Genomic DNA, 8,271 nt, shown 5'->3' on the forward strand with positions numbered 1-8,271 from the left:
TGTAATAAAAAATTCAGTAAGAAATCATTCCGAAAAACTAGCCCTTTTGTATTAGCAGAAACAACACACACTTGGAAACCTCAATTAACTGGACTCCATTAATTTGGAAGGTATGATTACTCAAGTAGAGGCTGGGCTGAAATTTACCTTGGCATAATTTATTTGTTAAAAAATGTGCTGAACAAAGAGATGGAGGTGGATGGATTAGGGGTGGGAACAGTTCACATATGAGAGCAAACCTTAACACCTTTGAATAGGAGAGCCATTTGTATAAGAAGAAAATGTATTAAGAACCTTCCCCATTTATTAAATCTGGTCCTAGAGGCAGAATGTTTGTACTCTCAGACTGGTTTACACAACTTTATGTTTGCAAGCAAGCAAACTACATTTATTTTTAATTTTTACATAATTTTGACTTTCTGATAACTGAGATTGAGCTCCCCCCATCCATCTGAATCAGAAGATTGATTGTCTAGCTAGAACCAGTCCCGGGATACCATTCCTTGGTCCTGGCCCTATGTGAGACTGGCCACCTGTAGCAATTATTTCCAATGTATAGATGCTGACAAAATCAGAAGAAACACAGCTGAGGACAGGTTCTGCTATGTTCCAAACTCGATTTTGTTTTGAATTGCTGGCAGTTCTGTCACAGACAATTTATTTTGTTAACTAAAACATGATAACAAAAAAAGATAAAAATCCAATTCATTCTATGACTGCACCCACCAAAGAGAATATAGAAAGGTTTTTCCTCCTTTTTCTTTCTTTCTTTTTTTTTTTTGTTTGGTTTTGAGTATGTTTAGCCTTGGCGCTTCATATTATCTGTAGATTTTTTTTTTAAAGGAAGTGAGTGAAAAATGAACAAGTCATGGATTTTCAGTGCTCTAATGACTTATACTAATGTATTCCTTCATCTAAATACAGATTTCTATTTAAAATTCAGTATGCAGGGGTATTATGAATTCTAGTTTAATGGATTCCAAATAATTGCCCTTTAGAAATGATGAATAGCTGTTTAAATCCTCTGATAAGAATATACTATTTCTCTCCTAACAATAGGCCTTCCACACTAACCGTGTCATATACGCCTGAAATTAGTTTATTAATTTTTTATTGATATGCAAAATTCTAGCTTGATGCCAGAAGGCAAATAACCCTTCACTTTGGGCCCCACAACTTCCTGCCCCAAATGTGTTTGTCTTGAATTTGATGAAGATATAGACAAAGAGAAATCTCATTATAAAGGAGGCCAAACCCCAGAAATATAAATGATATGACCATCTTCTCTGTTTGTTTTATCTTTTTTAGGAGGAAAAGAAAAAACGAATATCTAAGGTGGACATAATGATCCAATATTTCCAAACCTTGCATTGAGAAAACTCCTCAAAGTCCCTGAGCATTATCTCCAAATGTGTTTTAAGGAAGAAACACACACACACACACACACACACACCCCTGTTGAACTTGTTCATTGGCTCAAAAGACAGCAGAAGCAATGGAGGTAGAACTATTAAAATTTAAAATGCATTATTCATTTCTCTCATGTAGCATCAGCTTGGATTTATTTTTCAATTTTCATAATAGATAAACCTCGTAAGAAACTTTGAAAGTACCAGCTCATGTAGATTCAATAAACATGACAACACACTGACTAGTCTTAGTTGAGTATATTGGTAGAGTGTATTTTTTGTATATTTACACTTAAGGCTAATCTAAGCATCATATACATATTTTGATAATTAGCAATAAGGGGGGAAATCAATTTAGTCCTTTTTTCTTGGGATTAGCTGCTAATTTTAATGTCTCCCCCAAAAAAGTAAAGTGCTCACATGAAAGCGCCTTGACACTTTTCTATAAGAGTTCTCTGTGTATGTTTGTGTGCCTGAAAAAAGGTTAAAAATGGAGATTTCTAGCTATCAGGGCCCCAAAGATCATCCACAGAAGTCCTTATTACCAAGGAATATATGCTCAGGTTTCCTACTTCGGTTCAACCAACAGTATAAATAAAATAGACTCGTTTGTTCCTGAAGGAAATAGAAGCCAGGACACAAATGCTAAAGAAAATGGAAACAAAAGTTGCTGTTGTTGCTGCTGTTGAAATGTGATTAAACAGAAGGCTTATTCCCAGCCTTCCTATGAGTCTCAAACGGCAAGACTGCCAAGTTGGCCTCAGGCACGCAGGCAGGCATTCAAATGGCCTTGAATCTGAGCTACTACTGAGGGCCTAGCAAAGGGTTAAAGCTCCCCCCCCTCACCCCAGGCCCCCTTAATCTTTTCAGCATACTTGTGTATGAAATTCCTGGCTACGGTCTCTGGATCTTTTTCTTTCTCTATAGGAGAAGGCCAGTTATGCCCTTCTCCAAGCCTTTTCTTTCAACTTCTGGGGTAGGCTGCCTTCTCCACACACCATTGGTACCCCGAATAGAATGCCTCTTCTGTTTGTCTGCCTGCCTGCATTTCGCGTCTATTGCTCTATTCAGCCTGCCTTTTCAGGTCTGCTAACTGCTGCTATACAACTTAGCTTTTATGCTACACTGCCAGGGGTTTTCTGAAGCCAGACGGTTTCTGAAAAGAGGGTCTATTTGCATAAACAATGCCATGTGAGGAGGTCTGCTGGAGACAAAATCAAAATTCACTCAAGCAAATCTTCCTGATCAACTCAATTCTTGCAACCAACACCTCCTATAGTTACCATCTGTATGCAAAAAAATATATATATAGCTGAAAATTTGAACAATTTTTTCCCTTTTTTTTTTCTGTGTCTAGGTTTATTCAATAAACCAACACACACATATGTATGTATATATGTGTGTATGGAATATATATGCTCCAGATATTACCAATATGCACATATGTATGTATGTATTATATATTTATGTATCTATGTGTGTGCATGTGTGCATGCATGTGTGTGTGTGTGTGGTCCCAGTTTGGTCTAAACAGAACCTATAAATAGAATATAGTATGTATGGAATAAGTGTATTCAATAAGGGCAGAAGGCCAGCCATGTACCCGCTCACCTATGACTTGGATTGACTTTGTCAAGGCTGCCTCATCAGAATGTGACAGGAGCTGCCCATCCACTACAGGTGAGAACGCAGATCATCGTGGACTGTATTGTTTTATCGGTGGGGACTGTAAGGGGGTCCTTGCTTGAAATGACTTTATGGAGAAGTATATTTAAAAGCCTTAAATTTTACGGCTCACCTCAGGCGTTTCCTCTGGTTGTTCTCTCTGACAATGAAACCCACATAGGCAACTCACTTAAATCTTGATGAAGCCGACAGATAAAATAAAAAGAGGTCAAGGAATTCAAAGAATGCTTCTTTTAATAACCGAAACAACAAATCAATGACAAACCACATCCAGAGTTCTGAATGATTTCCCTAACCAAAAATCCTCTTTCCTATTTGTTATTTCCACTTAGATTTTTTTTTCCAACATGGGGCTTTCTGTTTTTCATAAACCTGTGTTTGAATAAATAGCAATAAGTATTCTATCTAAAATAAAGTATCTCAAACATAAGTGTGAATTAAGCAATGAGTGAGAAATATTTGGGCTGGTATACCTACGGACACCTGACTGGTGTTCCATACATGTGTTTGTGTTACATACATGGGAACACACACGCACATATATGCATATATGTCAGTGTATACACACATACACAACTGTTTAATTTTATTTATTTGACTTTATTTACCCAGTAGCTCTCTTATCTACTGGCAATAGAGATTAATCTCTGTGCAACACCTTTTCTTTTCTGTGGAAAGGTATGCAATAGTCTTAGTGTCCTGCAACAGGATATAATTAATTTGCTACTACAAGCCAAATATTTTTCAAAGTGTAGTCAGTCTAGCCTGCAAAATAAAGATGAGGTTCTTCCATAAAGCTCAACAGGCTACAAACGTATGTCCAAACTATTGTGGCAGTAATTAAATACTCCACATCTGACATTAAATAAAAGATGGATTAAATTGTGTGGCTACCACACATCAATAATCCATTGATTCCAAGTAAATATTTATTACTTTATAGTAATAAAAGTATGTGATTTTTGCTTTTTGTCAAAAAATTAACTATTAAAAATGCATAAATCCACTTTATTCCTGGGACCTTGATCTAATTTCATATGCCATATTCAGAAATCTTTAAATATTTGGGCTTGAATATCATTCATATCTTTCTGAGAATCACTTTTCTTCCCTCTCATAGCATGTGTATATGTGGTCTATAAGGTTTTGAATAAAGGGATATATAGTCTGGGTGTTCAAGCTTTGGCCCTTCTACTTTACCCCCCTGTACTTTTAGGAAACACATAAGGTCAGGGGAAGGATTAATTGGCTCAGGGTATGCCAGGACGAACACCTCACTATTCATATATTTCTGTGCTTTGGAATTGCAAAGAAGGTAGTTATCTTTTAATCACAGAATTTCCCATCAGGATTCTTGCACATGGTATTTAAAAAGGAATTTTTGTTGTTGCTGCTGTTCAGTTTGTTTAAGTCATGTCTGACTCTTCATGACCCCAAGTGGGGTTTTCTTGACAAGGATAATTGGAATGGTTTGTTGTTTTCTTCTCCAGCTCACTTTAAGGGTGAGGAACTAAGGCTACCAGGGTTAAGTGACCTGCCAAGGGTCACACAGATACTACTAAATGTCTGCAACTAGATTTGAACTCAGGAAGATGAGTCTTCCTGACTCCAGACCCAGCACTCAATTCACTGTGCCATCCAGAAGGCTTAAAAAATAATAGAACCTTGTATTTTCTTTAATTTCTAAAATCACAGAATCTCAAGGTTGATAAGGACACCATCTTATCCAATACGGAAACCACCCAATCCCACTCAGAACTAAAAAGGAATCCCTTAGATACCATTAGTGACAAATGATTATCTAGTCTTAGTTTAAAGACATTCAGTGGGATAGGGAACCCATCACCTCCTGAAGGATGTCTTCTCATATTTGTACAGTTATAACAGATATTATCTAGGTCTAAAGAAGAAATTTTTTACTATAAAGCCAAAATATATTAATTTAGGGGGTTTTTTATGTAATAGATGCTTCCTAGAAAAAACTCAAACAACTTCTCTTCAGAAAAACAAACAAAAAATGAATTCCACCCAATATTTAAGCAGCCGACATCACTTTTCACTATTGTTGTTTATAAATAGTTAACAAAAACTAAGGGTGCTATCTTTGGTACCAGCGTTGTCCATCATTATTAACCCTGGTTTTATTTTCTTTTAGTTTTCTATTTATTTGCATTACTGTAGTCATTGCAGATAGTGCTTTTTTGGTTCTGGATTCTTCATTCTATATCATTACACCTTTGTCTTCTCAACATTTCTCTGAATTCTTCTAAATCATCATTCCTTATGGTACAATAGTATTCCATTACTTTCATATGCTAGTTTGGCAACACTTCTATTTTGGGGCAAGATTTATTTTTAGCATCTTTTTATAAATAATTATTTTTTATAAGCAGTTTTAGAGATGTGGGTATTTTTGAATTATATAATAAACCTCCTTTGGGTACAAACCCAGTTGGAGAACCATTGGGTGAAGAGGTTTGAGGAGTTTATCACCTTATCTCATATAATTCTAAATTGATTTCCAGAATAACTGCATCAAATTTGTGGCTCCTTCAGCAGCAAACTGGCATGATGTTTCCCAACACAGTTTCTTTTGAATTGAATTTTGCCATCTTTTCCAATCTTTATCCATCTGAAAAGCATGAAGTAAGACCACAGAGTTAAGTTTTCATTTCTTTGAATATTAGTGACTTTAAATGATATTTAAATAGTTAACAACTGTTTGCATTTTTTCTTATGAAATCTAGTCATACCCTTTGACTACTTGTATAATGATAAATAGCTCTGCATCTTAAAGATTTTTATCACTTAAATATGAACTTTGGATACCAGATTTTTTTCCCTCTTAGGTAGCTAATGTAAGGACCTTTCCTAAACCATACCTTTTCTTCTAATTCAAGTATATTGATTTTATTTAAATAAATATTTTAAAACATATCAAGATTATATGTTATACTTTATGTCTCTCTAGCTCATCTGTTATTAAGAATTAATTGATTGTCCATAGCTGAGAAAGCTACAAATTTCTATTGTTTTATAATTTTAATAGTTTGACTTTTTATATTTAGATTGCTTATCCCTTTAGAATTCATACTATGATATGTTATGATAATAGTTTCAATCTATTTTCTTCCAAATTGCTTTCTCATTTTCCCCATAAGTTTATGTTTAGATACTCTTTTCCAATAACTTCTTAGATTTTTCAAACACCAAATGGCAATACAAGTTTTCTTATATTTCTCAATTATCTATCCACTTCTGAAAAGTTTTTTTAATAATAATGGCATTGTAATATAATTTATTCCCTGATAAAAGCAAGCACCATTTCTTCCTACCTTTATTCATAATTTCTTTTGATGTTCTTGATATCTTATCCCTCTAGGTCAATTGTGTTATGTTAATTTCTAGAAATTTGTCTGTTACAGAACTAAATCTATAGAATAATTTAGACAGCATCATTCTAACCAGATGTTCCAAGAAGATATAGCACATGTAGTAGTCACACCCTGGTAAATCATCTCAGTAGATGGGCTAAACCAAGTTGAGGGTAACAGAAGCTTCTCAAACTTGTGGGTGAGTTAGAGGCATGTCTACCTCAAGCATGTGAAGACTTCTCCTAGTGGAATGGGCAGATGAGATTGATTGTTCCAGCTGTCTTAGAGCTTAGTTAGACACTGACAATGCCAAGGTCATCTAGTGCATTCTGGGCCATCACCAGTAATCTTGACTTTTGTCCTGCCACAAGACCTTGATGACTTTAGAAGAGAGAGGCTGGTTATTTTATGCAATTCTTCCTCATTTAAATCTAATTCATGTGCAAGTCAAGACATCATCCACTATTTTACCAAGACACCCACTATTCTACTTCAACATCATGATGTCATTGATCTTCTTCAAAAATGAAGGCTGAACAGCAACTATATTGGCAAGATACAGACATAAACACTGCATACTCATAAATTATTTAGGTCTTTATTTTTCTGAAAATAATTTTGCAAATTTAACTCAGCTATTTGATGTAATAAATGATCTTAAGACAACTTCTATATTTTTCTTCCAAATTTTTAGTCAAAAATGCTGGTATTTTTGTTGATTTATTCTTATAATGAACAAATTATACTATTAGTCCAATATATTGTTGATTAATAATAATAAATTAATAATAAATTTAATTTATTAAAATTTGTTAAATTCATTAACAGATCTATTACTTGGCCAACTAGCTATTTTTTGCCCCGAGGAGATTTTTTTAAGCAAATCATCCTCTCATCTGGAATAAACAATGATTTTGCTTCTTTAAATTTTTTTTATTTTGATTCCTTTTGCCATTGGTTATTTTTGTAATTTATTTTTCTTGGTTTACTACTTTAGCAAATATTTGAGAGTGGACATCCTTGTTTCACCCCAGACATGTGTTGAGAAAGACACCAGTGATTTTGGTTTCAAATAATTACCACAGCTCCAACTTACTCAGATTTATCTGATACACAACATATTTTCTTCAGGACTTAAACAACAGTATAATTTCTTTATGGGGTGTGTGTGTGTGTATGTGTGTGTGTGTGTGTGTGTGTGTGTGCGCGTGTGCACACACATTAATTAAAAGTTATAATTTTTAAATTGTTTCCTCCTCCATGAATCCATTTATATTAACTTCTATTTGAAAAAAAGCACTAGGTTCCCTGTGTCTTGTTTTGCTTGAAACAATCTAATCTCATATTATTTCTTTATATGCACAGGCACTCCTTGCTTATTCTAATCAATTAATCTTTCATTCAATAAGCATTAAATACCTACTACATATTAAAAGCTAGTAATAGAAATAGCAGTGACATAATTCCTCTGGTCAATGAGTTGATATTCTAATGGAGGTGACATATATAAGTATTTCCAAAATCAACATAAAGAGAACAAATAAATAAAAGCCATTAAATATAAGTTACGTTTGTTGAATTTTTGGGGTAGTGGTGTTATTATGAGTTGCAGGAATTAGAAAAGTCTTCATGTAAAAGGTCGTGCTGCTTTATTTAATTTTATCTTCAAAGAAAACTCCATGAGATAGAGGTCAAGAGTGAATTCTATGCATGAAGAGCCAGTACAAAGCCTTAGATAGAGGCAAGAGGTGGAGTAATTTGTGTAAGGAACAAAGAGAAGGCCAACTCAGCTGGGTTCAGAA

This window comes from Phascolarctos cinereus, unplaced genomic scaffold (assembly GCF_003287225.1).
Source record: "Phascolarctos cinereus isolate Bilbo 61053 unplaced genomic scaffold, phaCin_HiC Scaffold_4;HRSCAF=312, whole genome shotgun sequence".
Taxonomy (NCBI): domain Eukaryota; kingdom Metazoa; phylum Chordata; class Mammalia; order Diprotodontia; family Phascolarctidae; genus Phascolarctos; species Phascolarctos cinereus.